The sequence below is a fragment of the Acromyrmex echinatior genome, chromosome 6 (assembly GCF_024713525.1).
Source record: "Acromyrmex echinatior isolate Ae372 chromosome 6, ASM2471352v2, whole genome shotgun sequence".
Taxonomy (NCBI): Eukaryota; Metazoa; Arthropoda; class Insecta; order Hymenoptera; family Formicidae; genus Acromyrmex; species Acromyrmex echinatior.
The window spans coordinates 2,351,533-2,365,508 of record NC_141857.1 but is presented as its reverse complement, the minus strand read 5'-3'; the positions used below and the strand labels follow the sequence as shown (position 1 = coordinate 2,365,508).

At 40.3% G+C, this 13,976-nt stretch overlaps 1 long non-coding RNA gene across 1 annotated transcript in view; it reads right to left on the bottom strand.

Moving 5' to 3' along the window:
- The window catches only part of LOC147909263 (uncharacterized), a 148,438-nt gene that overhangs the window by 56,193 nt on the left and 78,269 nt on the right, over positions 1 to 13,976 (bottom strand). The gene's annotated exons all lie outside the window — the stretch shown is intronic.

The following is a 13,976-nucleotide window of genomic DNA, read 5'->3' as shown; positions in this document are numbered from 1 at the left end:
CAGTTTAATTTACTTTCTATCTTTTTCTAATTTCTAGAAAAACTAGATAAAGATAAAAAGTAAATTAAACTAAGATTAAAGTCAATTTATATTGATAGAAACGGACATTAATCTGACAGAGATTTTACATCCATTTCTCAATCGAAAATCTTTAATGTAATAATTCAAAATAAAAATGTAAGTTGCAAGTCTCAAAAAATATAGCGCAACTGCGACGTTAGACATGATATCGCCTGGGGTTTGTTATTTCGAACGGTGCGAATGATATTTCGGAGGATTAAGAGAGCTCCTCTCTCTGTTTTTTAAAAGCCCTACAACCAAAAGCTCGCACACGCGTGCTTTCGATCGAATGTACGACGTTCCACTCATACATGCAACGATGGTAACTTAATATCTCGACTCAGAGACAAATTTCCGACTATCGATACCTGTTGCTCGCGGTACGAAATCTACATTCATTAGCCCGATACCGTTTGCTCGCGCATGTTGCACCGTTGCATCTTCGTTGCGTCCGTACGTTTCGTGCAAGCGTTGAAACGCTCGCGGTCGTTGCGCGCGCGATGCTTCTCTCCCTCCCCCCCTCTCTCTCTCTCTCTCACACTCATTCTCTCTCTTCTTCTTCATTCGTCTTCGCACACACAGGCGCGGCCTAAAAGCGCGTAAACTGGTGCTGTTGCCGGGTGATAAATGTCGAAGAGAAAAAGGATTCGCGCATCTCGTCGATTTGTCCGCTCCTTTCCCTTCGGCGAGGACCTGCACCTCTCCGAATCGCTCGCGCGCATTGGCCCTTTAAAAAACAGCTCATTCGTTATGTATTATTCATTACACATTATTGCGGGGACTGCCGATTCATTTGCTGCCACGGCGGTAGATTATTACTTCTCGCGTCGCGTGATGGGATGAAATCGCAATGGCGACGATTCCGAGGGAGCAATTGCAATTTCGGATCGCAAAAAGTTCTTTTAGAAGGGAGATTCTTCGTTTCGTTTATCGATAAATAAAAATGTATCGTCTCGGTAAAGTGCGATGGTTCATATTTTATACACGAATGTAAACTCAACACTCTGTTAGAGTTTTCTCCTACTCTTCCAGACTTCCCGGCATCTCGAGTCGGAATACGCCGGATCGGACAAATCTCCGGCTATCGATAACCAACGTTTCTTAGAGCGGCGAATCTACATTCGTTAACCCAAGGCAGCGACTGACGACGAATAAATCTCAAGACAGTCGCAATCCGCCTCGCGTATTCCTTCGTCGTCTCTCACCCTTCGTCGTCCCTTTCTCATCCGTCTCTCGTGAGCACAACTCGCACACACGCACGACCTAAAAGCGCGTAAACTGGCGCGGCTGCCGGGTGATAAATGCTGGAGAGAAGAGGATTCGCCGACATCGGTCGTCTTCTCTCTCTCTCTCTCTCTCTCTCTCTTTTTCATTTCTTCCTGCAAGCTTCTTCTGAAACTACGGATCGCTCGTTACTGCCTGCACGCGTTCATGCGTTCGTGCTTGCAGATGCTTGCTTGCTTGCTGACATATCGAAGAGAGACACCGACATATGTAGTTACACACGTAGGTACGGACGTACGCACGTATGCATGCATGCATGCAGGCACTGCACCTCATCCTTCTTGAGGCTACTGACGCGCCAATAAACGCGCGCGTTTCATTTGTAATTAGGAAGAATGTAAATCAAAGTCCTGGACCACGCCACCTCCTGCTCCTGCCAACATCTTCTCTCCTTCTTCATCCTCTTCGCGAATGTGTATCTGCACGTGTGCGTGCGAATACGTTAGACTTGCTATACTATCTTGTCCTATAGGGCACGTCGTACTTCCACGTGTACGTCGTCTGTGTCTAGCAGCATGTATACGACGAAAGATGTTTGGCGGTTGAATGTAACGCGCGTTGCAAAGGACTCTAGCTCGTTCACACATGGACATGTATATACGAACAAGTATTAACGTTTTGGAATATATGTATCGATTATATGTGTGTAAAATGCACACATATACTCGTATACAGCATGCAGGCAATGGACATAGCCCGACGAGCTTCCTTGGGTTCGCGCATTAGTTAGCTGTCCGTCCGCGTCCAGGTGTCCGCACAGTTAAATGTTAATTTCGTGCTCGGGCTGGAAGTTTGCTAATTAGAAACTATCTATCCGGACGCCAGGACGTGGGTGTGCGCTAGGGTTTCCGCAACAGCTCTATTTCGACTGAGCGACGATTTGATCGAATTCGAACCGAGTGATGCATCGCGAGCGATTCGTTCCGGACGACAGCATCATTTGCTTTCTCGAGAAGGGACGACATTGCGAGACGGACACATTTCGAGAGAGAATGTGTGTACAATTAACAAACGGCAAATCGAGAAAGCTTAATCATGAATGACGTTTAATGAATTTTTTTCCTGTGTATTGTGTATTCTGTAATAGAAAGTATTGCGTGTTATTATAAAAGAAAAGATAAGATATAAAAAATGTAAAATAAGATTACTTTTTTTTAAATATTATGGTGTAAAATAAATATTGTCGGTATCATTTACGTTATCTTCAAAGCTCAAACATTAAAAACTTCTTTTTAAATTTAATTACTTTATCGCACATAAAATATATTATTATTAAAAGTATGCATTGATTCAGATATGACATAAATATAAACTACATTAAAATCTAAATTTAATAATTTAAATAATTATGATAGCGATTTGTCTTGATAAAATATTCATTGCGGTCCAAAAAGAAGCGGTCCAAGTAAAAAGGAAAGAACAAAGCCACCGTCATCGAATTAGAATTCAGTAGAATCTCATCTAACAGTAAGCCTTTCTTCTTTTCCGACGATTCCCTCGCCTGCAGCATCCGTGCGAAAGTGTCACTCTCACGGCGGCGATAAACATGTGCAGGAGTCGGTCCAACAGGACAGACGAATGGAAACCATTCCTCGCGCGTAACAGAAAGGATGAGACTGTGAGGACTAGGGGTTGAGACACAGGAGACAAAAGGCATAGGGTGGGAGCAGGGGAAGGGAAGGTGAGAGACGGGAGACGTTTCTCGAAACCCGGGTGCGACGTGCGCACGTCTCGGAACTCCTTCGTGAAGCGCGCATACCTGACCGCGGAATGCACGTTCACAGAAAACGAGGGGAACGGCTATTGTCTTGTCAGCGGCTGCCGCTAAATCTGCTTGCGGATCTCTTCACGATCGTACTCTGCCCCCGGCCCGGCGGCTCTGCCCCATCGATTCCGCCTTCTTGTCTTGCGTACTTCTTGGTCGTTTTCGCCACATCATTTTGTTACTTTGTTGCGTCTGCGACGGTCCGTCCGATTTCTCTCGGTTTCTTTTCTAAAATGGTCCGGGACTAAGGAAGAGGCAAAATTTCTTTATTTGCATTATAAGAATCACTTTTAATTATTTTGTATCCTAAGACCTTTATTTTTGAGCACTTTTTTTCAATCACGTTCTTCAAATGTTTCATTTATTAAACAGGAACCAAGTAGAAAATTCTTGAAAACTTTATAAATTCATAAGATATATATTCAAGCTTCTTTTAATAAATAAAGATACCATGATTGGAAGGGATAAGATACAGTAATCAGAGATCGAAGGCGAGCAGGTCGGTTACAGTTCAACAAACCGTCCAGAACGTGGCTGGAATTTGAAAGGATATTTTCCCGATCGCAAGATTCTATGATCTTGAATGAAACTTTATTGCGACGGTACTTCGATAAAGTTGGAGTAGTGTAAACCTTGGAGTATAATCATTGATAATGGTTTGATGATTTCGAGCATTTATCCTGATATTTCGCGAGAAAATCTGCGACACCGACGATCATAATGTCGTCAATATTACATATACACACGATGTTTTATCCCAGTATATATGGCCGCTACATATATACACAAAGTTATTACATCCGCTTTTACACGTACACAAAATATAAAGACCGGTCACTAACGTGGTTCGCGAGGCATAAAGGAAATATTGAAACACAGTAGGAGAGTTCATAACGACCGGACATCACCAGGTCGGCTTTACCGAAGGATTAGCTTGTCGCTCGTAACAACCTTGGACCCGGCAAGAGTGCGTCAAGTAACATCACCATATTGGTTACATAGTAACGCTTCGCGTCGATAAAATAGGCGATAGAATAACGACGAGGGAGCGAAGTGGCGCGGGAAAGGGGTAGGTTTTATGAACGTGTGGAGGGAGGAGGTCAAAGGACTCTCACACGTGACCTGTCTCGATATTTCCTACTTCGATATTCCACTCGTCCTCTCGCGCACAATGCATTTCATCTGTCTAATGTATCTAATGCTCACTCCACAGCTCGCACGCGTGCTTCCGGCACAAGACGACAAGTCCCTCCCTTTTTCCATCCGATTTGCAAGTTGGTTACAAACTTGTATCGATCGATCGTACGCGGCCAACGATCAGTTAGCCTGACAAAGCTTGGAGATGGGAACATCCCGGGGAGACGGACGAAGTGCAGAACGTCGAAAAGGAGACGTGCGCTGCAGAGAACGACGTGAACATGAACGCGGAGGACGATGAGGAGACAACGAGCGTCTGAGAGCAAGGAACTATTCGCTGAGGAGGAATGTATCTCTTTGATTTCCTCGATGTACGAATGGAATATTCTAGATGAGGAGGAGAGACAGAAAGCGACGGCATAGTTTTCATGCGACACTGGGACCTGGATCTTTCGTTATGGATGTATCGGAGTATCGCGAGGCCTCGCGTTTCATATGGCATCGACAGAGAATATCATCTTGTATGAGGGACGAGTTTATAGGAACGTTGTCTTAGCGGCCCACGCCTCGGACAAGAGCTCTTTTTTTTTTGCCTTCTCCTCGCCAGAACGGTTTCGTTAAATCCGTTCTGCCTCTTTCTTGCTCCATCTCTCGTTACTCGTCGTTATGGTACAGCACCGCGAGCTATATTAATTTCTGCACCAAGCATTGATTAATGCCGGTGCCTCGTGATCGTGCCGACCGTCGGCGAATAGTGAGAAGAGGGCGCATATCCGGAGAGGAAGAGAGGAAGAGAAGCTGGGGGACCGAGAAGCGACGAGAGATCGCGTGACGGTCAGATATTTGTGGGACATAGCCCGTGAAATAATAGAGGCACCCTGCGCCGCGATAAGTCGCCGTCCCGAATCGTTCAACAAATCCTGGAAATACGACGAAGGCAGCGAGTATCGCGAGAACCAGCCAGCTCGTTCGCGAGAGGAACTCGTCGCGAACTGGTTTTCGTCTCATTTGGCGATTAACGTTAATTAATCCTGGCCCGGAACGATCGCGCAGCACCGATGGTTATTCTGCGTGAGAGTATCTTTGCGTGCCTGCGAAATATTAGTGACGATTCAATGGGTCTGAGTATGAACGATGAGACTGCTGATGCAAATGTGACAAGAACATAAGTTCATTATTTAATTGTTGTCGTAATGTACAATTCCGTAATAATTAAAAATGTTGAATATCATATAAATTATGAAAAAATATTTTTTTTTAAAGAGAAATATATTTCTTTAAATATATAAATTTATATTCCTTAAATTATTATATATTTCTTCGAAAGAAATTTGTTAAATGTTAAAGACACATTATATACTAGAACAATTTTTTTTAGTAATAACATAAAATCGCTTTTAATCGAAAAAATCGAATAAATGCATTTTGTTATAATTTTTGTATTTTTAAAAAATAAACACAAATATCTATTTTACACAATGACGTCTTGTTTTCAAGGAAAACAAATATAATCAATTTTAATTTAAAAAAAAAATATCTTTAACATAATGGTCAAGTTTTCACTTATTATTTTCTTTGCTTAATCTTATTATATACTGCAGATAAAAGAACTAATTTTATGTGAAAGGTTCTAAAACGATATATTTAAAATTAAATTGAAGTATCCATGGGTAGCGCCGATGTACCAGATTACGATGTGGGTTACCTTTCTTTCCAAAGTCAGTTGGGTTTCACGCTTAGAATAAGTTAACTTTTTCCTCGCGCGGCTGTCAGAAGACAACAGAGAAACGAAGCGAACTGCCGAGTGCGGAACTCGTTGGATGAATTACGGCTGATCCTTTTGGGTCTGCTTGCCGCAAGTCGCGGTACCAATACTGTTGAAGTGTGCCAAACTGACTTTTTGTCAGCTTCACTCTTCAGCCTTCCATCTCTCTCTCTCTCTCTCTCTCCCCTCCCCCCTTTCTCCCTCTCCTTCTCCCCCTATTTCTCTTCCCCTCTCCTCTCTGTATTTAGATCTTTTTTACTTTCCCATAAGCTTTCAGATTTTAGTGCCATTCGTAGAATAATCTTTATACATTCATTAGGAGTTATATATTTAAAAACAATTTCTAACTAAGAATTATTTAAAAATGAGTCGTATTTAAGTTCTAATTCTTAAAATAAAAATTAATGAAATTAATTATGTTTAAATATCAAATCAAAATTAGCAGAAATAACGTAATTATAAGTGAAATTTAGAGCGATAAGAATGAATCAAATATAAGAGAAAGAATCTTATTTTCGGTTAAATGGATTTTGGTTGATTATATGCAAATTTGCAAATATATTTTCAGCGCTTTAAATTGCGAAGAAATAATGCAATTGATATTATTTTCTAACATTACTTTTGAAGAGAAGGGTCTTACTTTCTTTCCTCCTCGATCTCATAGATTAAGTACTTTGAATAGCCGTACCGCACGATCTACTTTATAACTTCGTGACTATCTACTTGACCGCGCGAACTCGTGTTATGTCAGAATTATATGCCAGCCATGTATATACGCATAGTTCTACACGACGTTTTGCAATCGTGAATGAATGTAATTACTAATTAATAGCAATAAACACTTGCCATGTCGATTTTTTTGTATATTCTCAAAATTCCTTTTAAATGTTACACATATCTTCTCATAAGCATGACATACATTACTTTCATATGCATTTTTATTCATACTTAATAAAACGCAATTATCATACAACGCAATATTTTGTATATTAAAACGATATTACTCGACATTATTGAAACTACGATGACGTATTTTTATCACGATAACCAGAATTTCGTATGGACCTCGATTAATTGTTCAATCGGCCAATTAACCGAGACTCGCACCGCTATTATTTTCGCACGGCAACTTGCCCGTGACGGATCTATCATTAAGCGCTCGTTGCTCTTACCTTGCTCTTACGCTACCTTACGCACACTATGACGCGTGTACGTGCGCGTCGGTTACGAGCTCGCGAAAGATAAAAGGATAGAGAACAGTAGCGGCAATCAAGCCAGACATCGGACAGTGACGAATGCCGCATATCATCGCGTATCATTAGCCTCGACTTAAGGCACTCCCTCTCTCCCTCTCTGCACTCCTCCCCTTTCACATTCGCACACCTACATCCCTCGTCGGCATTGAAATCCGTCCGAGAGCGAAGAACGAGAGAAAGAGACAGGACAGTGGCCGGCAAGCCAAGAACGAACGTACATGCGCTCTCCTTCGAGGACGATGATATAAGCGCTCGTTCCAGCCTGGGCTTGGAACGATACCGTAACAAACGTACACAATGTATGTACATGAGGCACAGGTACCGTATACGTCGCCAGTAACACGGGCGACAAGTAAGTTGAGGAGGGAGGGGGGGGGGACGATGTAATCTGTATATATGACTTCACTCTCGATTCTTTAGCGAGCGATGCAACGGGCGCGCGCGGCCGTGTAAAAAATGTGATCTTTCGCCGAGCGTGCTTTGTCACTCGCGGCCTGCAATTTACCATCCGCACGCCACAATTTACCATTCGCGGACTTTCGGCTCTCTCGACGGACGCGCGGTATTATTAATTGCCGCTGTGGCCGATGCACCCGCTCTGTCCGTGCACGCAGGGAGACAAACGAGCGTGCGAATTCGCTCAATTACGGCGATATCGCGACGTTTCGTAACTATTTTGCAACGCGATAACGGTGTCCGCGAGACAATCTTTCGGGAAAACTCGTTTGCGATTACAATCTTACGCTGGTACTTTTAACGAACCGTATAAGGTTTAACTTGTACAGCTAAGACAACATTAAGCCGCGGACTTATGGATCTGTTTGTAATCTTTTGCTTTATGGCTCAACTGTTGACAAAGTTTGCCTTATATAATAACATTACGTAGACTCCATGCATTGCAGATTAAATTCTAACTTTCTTGTGATTCGAGAAGTTTAGTTCAACAAAATATTACACTAAAATACTGGAAGTACGATGACTTTCCAGAAAATATTGTACTTTCATCAATTTTTCTTACCTATATCCTCTTCGGTATACATGGACTACTAGTATTCCCTTCCCCGTTCTAATACTTTTCTCATTTATATAATTCTCTGAACTACTTTGAACTGAAAAAAAATATCGTCATCTATGTTACGCGAAATATAGAAATAAGAAAAATATAAAACTGTATTCGTTTTCAATTTAACAGTGGATTTATATTAAAACCATCTTTACCTCTCAAAATGAGATTGCATATTTTTGATGTTTTAAGTATTTTTAAATATTTTTTAATGTATATTGTTGATTTGTACATTTATATTTGTACATTTGTACATTTATAAAAGGACGTTTTGCTGAAGCATCTAAAAGTTTAACTAGATACATTTTGAAATGTTGGATTATACCATATAAAAAATGTAAGACGCTCTAATTAATTGTTAGGTTGTTAAAATTTTGTGCAGTATTGCTCATCATGTGTGAGTTTCCTACGTAATTATTTTAATGATCCAACAAAATTATTTTCAGGTATCTATCTAAATTTTTAGATACTTCAAGAAAATTATTCTTTTTATGTAAGTAATGGGGGCAAAACATCATCATATCAGATATGAAATTGACAATAGCAATTCATGTGCACTAAGAGAAATGATTTTGTTGTAGGAACAAATCAAGGAGAAACAAATATGACATTTGTTAAGAAAACGATCGATTACTTACTATTGTAAATTAATTATTTCTCATTCGTCAATGTAACAATTAATTAACAGTATCGCTAGCAAATAAAAAGCTTATCTACATAGAAATCGTAAACGATCATAGGGTCTCAAATTGCAAGAAGTTGACCAATTTTAGTCGAGTATTCTTCTTATATTTGACTATAATTGGTCAGTTTCCTATGACTTAAAAGTCTTAAGATCCCACGATCATCTATAATGTCTATGTAGACGAGTCTAAAGTCGATCCAAAAGATCAGATTCTATACATTTTGTTTCTATTACTAATAATTGATTGGTATAGCAGATTAGGAGCAATCACAACAACATACATATTTACAAATTATTTGTTAAAAGCATCGATGGCTTGTTTGATTAACAAAATCCTTTCTTTCAGTGTATACATGAAAGCATATCTCTTCACTTATCACGAACGTAGACGTAACACAGTATTGATTGTTATTTCGTGACTTACATTCGTCCCAAATCTGTAGTTTTGTGTTAGAGATATGACTATGAATGAACGATATATGTTTTCAGATCCGTCTTTTTTTTCTTGTTCATCGACTCTCGCCTTGTGATAACGCGAACATCTTGGATGGAAGATCGGAGCCGGCGGGCGCATCGGGACGGAATGCGGTAGGAATTTAGGATGCGTCTTTCGTGAACGGTAGCCAAAGGGCGTTGATACGTCGAATCGGTGGTAAATGAAACGAGAGGACTGGGATACGTGGAAACACGAGTGCACGTCGTATATGTGCGTGGTGACGCGGGTGAACGGAGGAGGCAGCCACCCAAGAAGTTTTTCGGTTCTTGGTTAATAGCGCGCGATACAGAGAGCGGCGGAACCTCTGAAACTTTGCCGTAGAGATAAGAGCGCCGATGCGGGGAGAGTGCTTCACGCATTCTCTATCGTATTCGGGATTCCTCCAAGATTTAGCTAAGTTAATGCTAAATCTAAAGTGCCTATAATACTCGAATCTAACAAACTTCGATCGTATATTTGTCATTTGAATTTTCCTCCGTTGGTGTTTGTCCCCATTCAAACAATCGATTCTCTCTGCGATTATATCTTGCGATTACGCCTGTGGCATATCAATTGTTCAGGGTGTGCAAGTAAGATCCTCTGGAGAGCAGAGAAAGAGAGAGAAACGCAACGTTAACAGATTAATGATATATATTAGGTTAAACCAAGTTTAAAGACGTAACGTCGAAAATACAACGGAAGTAAAAAAAAAACAGTAAAATTATTAATATTTTCTAATAGCAAAATCATAGAATGTTAATGTGACAAATTTGGGAAAATTAAAAGGAATATTATTATTGTATTTCAAATTTAGGAAAGATATTTTCGGCAGAAGTTGCCCAAGAATAATTGTGATATATCAATAATAATTGGAAAGAAGAAAATCTTCGATATGTAAAATTGAATAATTGTCACTAACGAACAACAGAGACGTATAAATAATAAATGTAATATATTGGGAAGAAAAGAATCTTAACTTATATATAAAGCTTAATAATTGGTATTAAGATGAGAATAATTTCAGAGTTAACTCTTGATTTACCGCAGAATGAATTTTTAATACAATTTTCTTTCATTCTATTTTCGCAAGGAGTGCCGAGATATATCATAATGTCATGCAAACGTTTGTAATCGCGATTGTAATGCGGAGATATTTGTCATAAATGCATTCGTTCAAGATATCGTCGGGAAGTCCTTCAGGTCGTGAGAACGCGAGCGGGCGCATTGGACTCGAGGAGGATTCGCTGTCCAGAATCGTTCCCGACGGCTCGTTCCATCAACGGAGCTGACACTTTCTCACACAGCTTAACATGACTTTTTCGGACCGACTTTCACGAGGACGAGACCGTCGGAGTAATAGTATGCACGACCGGGCCAGTTACTGTCGAGGTCGCTTCCGTGTCCTCGGCGAGGAATTTGGAGATCTTGCGTCAGGTAGATCGTAATTCTCGCGAGTATACTGCGTTTCGCGCTTTTAACTTAACTCTGTTGAGTAACGATTGCCATACGTGGCCCACTATTAGCATTTTTCACTTTGGCCCAGTTTCTTCGCAAAAATGAATTTTTCAGACATCGTGACGGTTTTGCTTCGCATCAAATGTTTCGTAAATTTTAATGATCCGCGACGGCGCGGAATGTAATTTTGTTAAATCAGACAAGATATTAAATTGCTCGCAAAAGATTCAATTTCACTTCGCTCGACTGGCATTAGCGTTAAATAATGTATTATAGAGGATACGCCAACAATATGCAAACATACACGCATATCAGGATTATTACATATTTACCGTTGTTCACATGATGGTATCCTATCTACGCAACCATAACGACTAGGAATATAAGCACCATGTGGTCGTCCTGCCGCTTATGAATTTATATCAACCCATGTTTTCGGATCGTTACAAGCGTCACTCTTAAGCATTGTCGATTCTACGAGCAGAATTACAGCAATGCCAATCCGGCTTGGCTGCGTACGGAATAAACGCTCGTCAATGCCAATCATTAAACGCGAATTAATGATCCGGCCATTGTGCGCGTTTATACGTCGTTCTATCCGTTCGAGTGACGATTAGCGGCGGATTATGGGGCACCGCAATGTCGGAGATAATGTTCGCTCCATTGAACGTTCGCCATCGGCTAATTTAAATCTGAACCGCGAAAAAGATTTCTATCGCTGTATCCAAACCAGGCAGAATTGAGCGAAATCTGTATGGTTGAGCCAATTTTCGATTTAATCCAACGATGTGTTGCGAGATCTGTATTCGCGTTATTATTCAGATATCGGCGTGGTAGTCTCGCTTGAATACCGCCTCGTTATTATATTTCATGAAATGGGTATTACTGTCATACGCCCGGCAAACGGGCTGAAAACGCGTGAAATGCGCGCACGTTTGCGAGTTGTGATCGGACAAACGAAAAGTGACGAATTTATCAACGTGAAGCGTGATATCTCTGTTATTATGGTTCTGGAATTTTAATGGAAATCTTTATTGATCGCTGATTTCGTTCGCTTCGTTTATTAACTTGATCGTACTTGTATCGTGATATAAATTTTATAATGAAAGAATTCTTCGAATATCTTGCTATGCAGGAGGAAAACAACATGCTGTATACTGACCATTTGGATTTCACGTTTATCATAACTGATGCTGAAGTGACGAATTATTAATACACACATTATAGCCATATAAAAATCTTATTGTCTGAATGGAATTAAAAATCCTTTTACGAAATTAAAATAGATGCAAAATTAGGAGATGGTTGACTTTACTAAAATCGAAAAAGAAGGAGTTAAAAATCTTACATTTTTCAACTTGTACATCTGACATAGACATTTCCTTAATATATAAAAGTTTTATAACTCATACAATATAACAAAATGATATTGTACTATAACTCGGATTATGTGAACAAACAATACCTATCTATCTATATATATATATATATATATATATATATATATATATATATATACTAAATTTATAGAACTGGTAAGATGTAAACAACTAAAAAAAGATTTTCAAAAATGTGTATGTACATGCACGCTTAGCAAAGACTCAGAAAAATAAACAAAGCAATAATTGCATATTTAGCACTAGCCTTGTAAGAGATGGCGCTGAATATGTCAAATAAGGATAGATGTTTGTATTTGAGTGAAACAGAATGACAAAAGAAGTAAGAATGAATTAAAGATATTACTATTATTAACGTTTTTTTAATTTGAAATCAGAAAAGTCTGTCTATCGACATCGATTAAGTTCGGCCATCCTCTTAAACTCTTCAGTTTTTGGATTAATCAGTTCAATCAATCGCAAACCTTCGCCACAAAAATCATCATGAATATAAGGGAGTTACAAAACACTCGTGACGGAGAAGGATGACGGCGTACGCCCATTTTCCTTGGTGTAAACGGAGAAACGGATAAAATGCAAGACCGGAGCTTGGGCTCATCTCTCCTCTCCTTCTCCCTATCCGCCTCGATTTATTACAGTGGCACGAGGATGATTTTCGAGAGACGAGTCGAGCTCTTTCTCTCGGGGAACTCTCGGAGAGATTTATCGCGGAACGTGGATGTTCCGTTAAGGATGCGGGCTAAAAATCAAGCGTCGGGTAGGCCTCCTCCCTCTTCCCCCCCCCCCCACCCTCTCTCTCTCTCTCTCTTTCTCTATGTCTGCTGTTTCGAGCTTGTTGTACATTTGTGTATATACACAACATCAGTTGACCAATGTAAGAAGAAGCCGGCGAATACACAGAGTGGCATTGACGACAGCGTGCTCTCGTGAGCAACGGTATCGTCGAAGCCGAAAGAAAGGTTTCCTTGTCCTCTCTAGCTTCCTGTCCGCAAGAAGAAGATCCATGTACCGCTCGACATCACGTCTGCACACGCTAATCGTCATCGAGGATACGACCCCGGGCTATGACGTGTTGTGCCTCTCTTATTGTCCTAATTTCCGGATCGCGCGCGCCTAATGCGTGGCGTCATTCATCAGCATCTACTTGTAATAAATACTCCCCTCGGGTTAGGATTGTGCGTTTCTGTAACAATGTGCCACGTCGACTGGAATATATATCATGGCCTCGTCAAAATTCGGTCCCGCGCGTATTCAACGACCTAGACGAATGAAAGAAGAAAAATTGTTCCGAACGAGTCGCCATCAACGAAGGTCGACGGTGCCATTTATTTTCTCCGCGAATTAAGTCGCTGGAATATTTAATTCTTTGAAAAGGAATTGCATTAATTTACGGAAGATTTATGTAAGTTTTCGAACGTGGCAGCTTATATTCCTCGAAAGAAAACGCGCAATAATAGCGAAACATCAATTTTAGGTGCTCACGCAGTTCCGAATTATATGTTCTGTCTAACTTTCGGTTAAATTGATGAATAATCAAGTCACTCTTGATGAGCATAAAAGAGCTCAAAATTAATTGTTAAAGCTCCAATTAATTGTTCGAAATATATGTTAATTATTTTACGTTTGGCTCATGG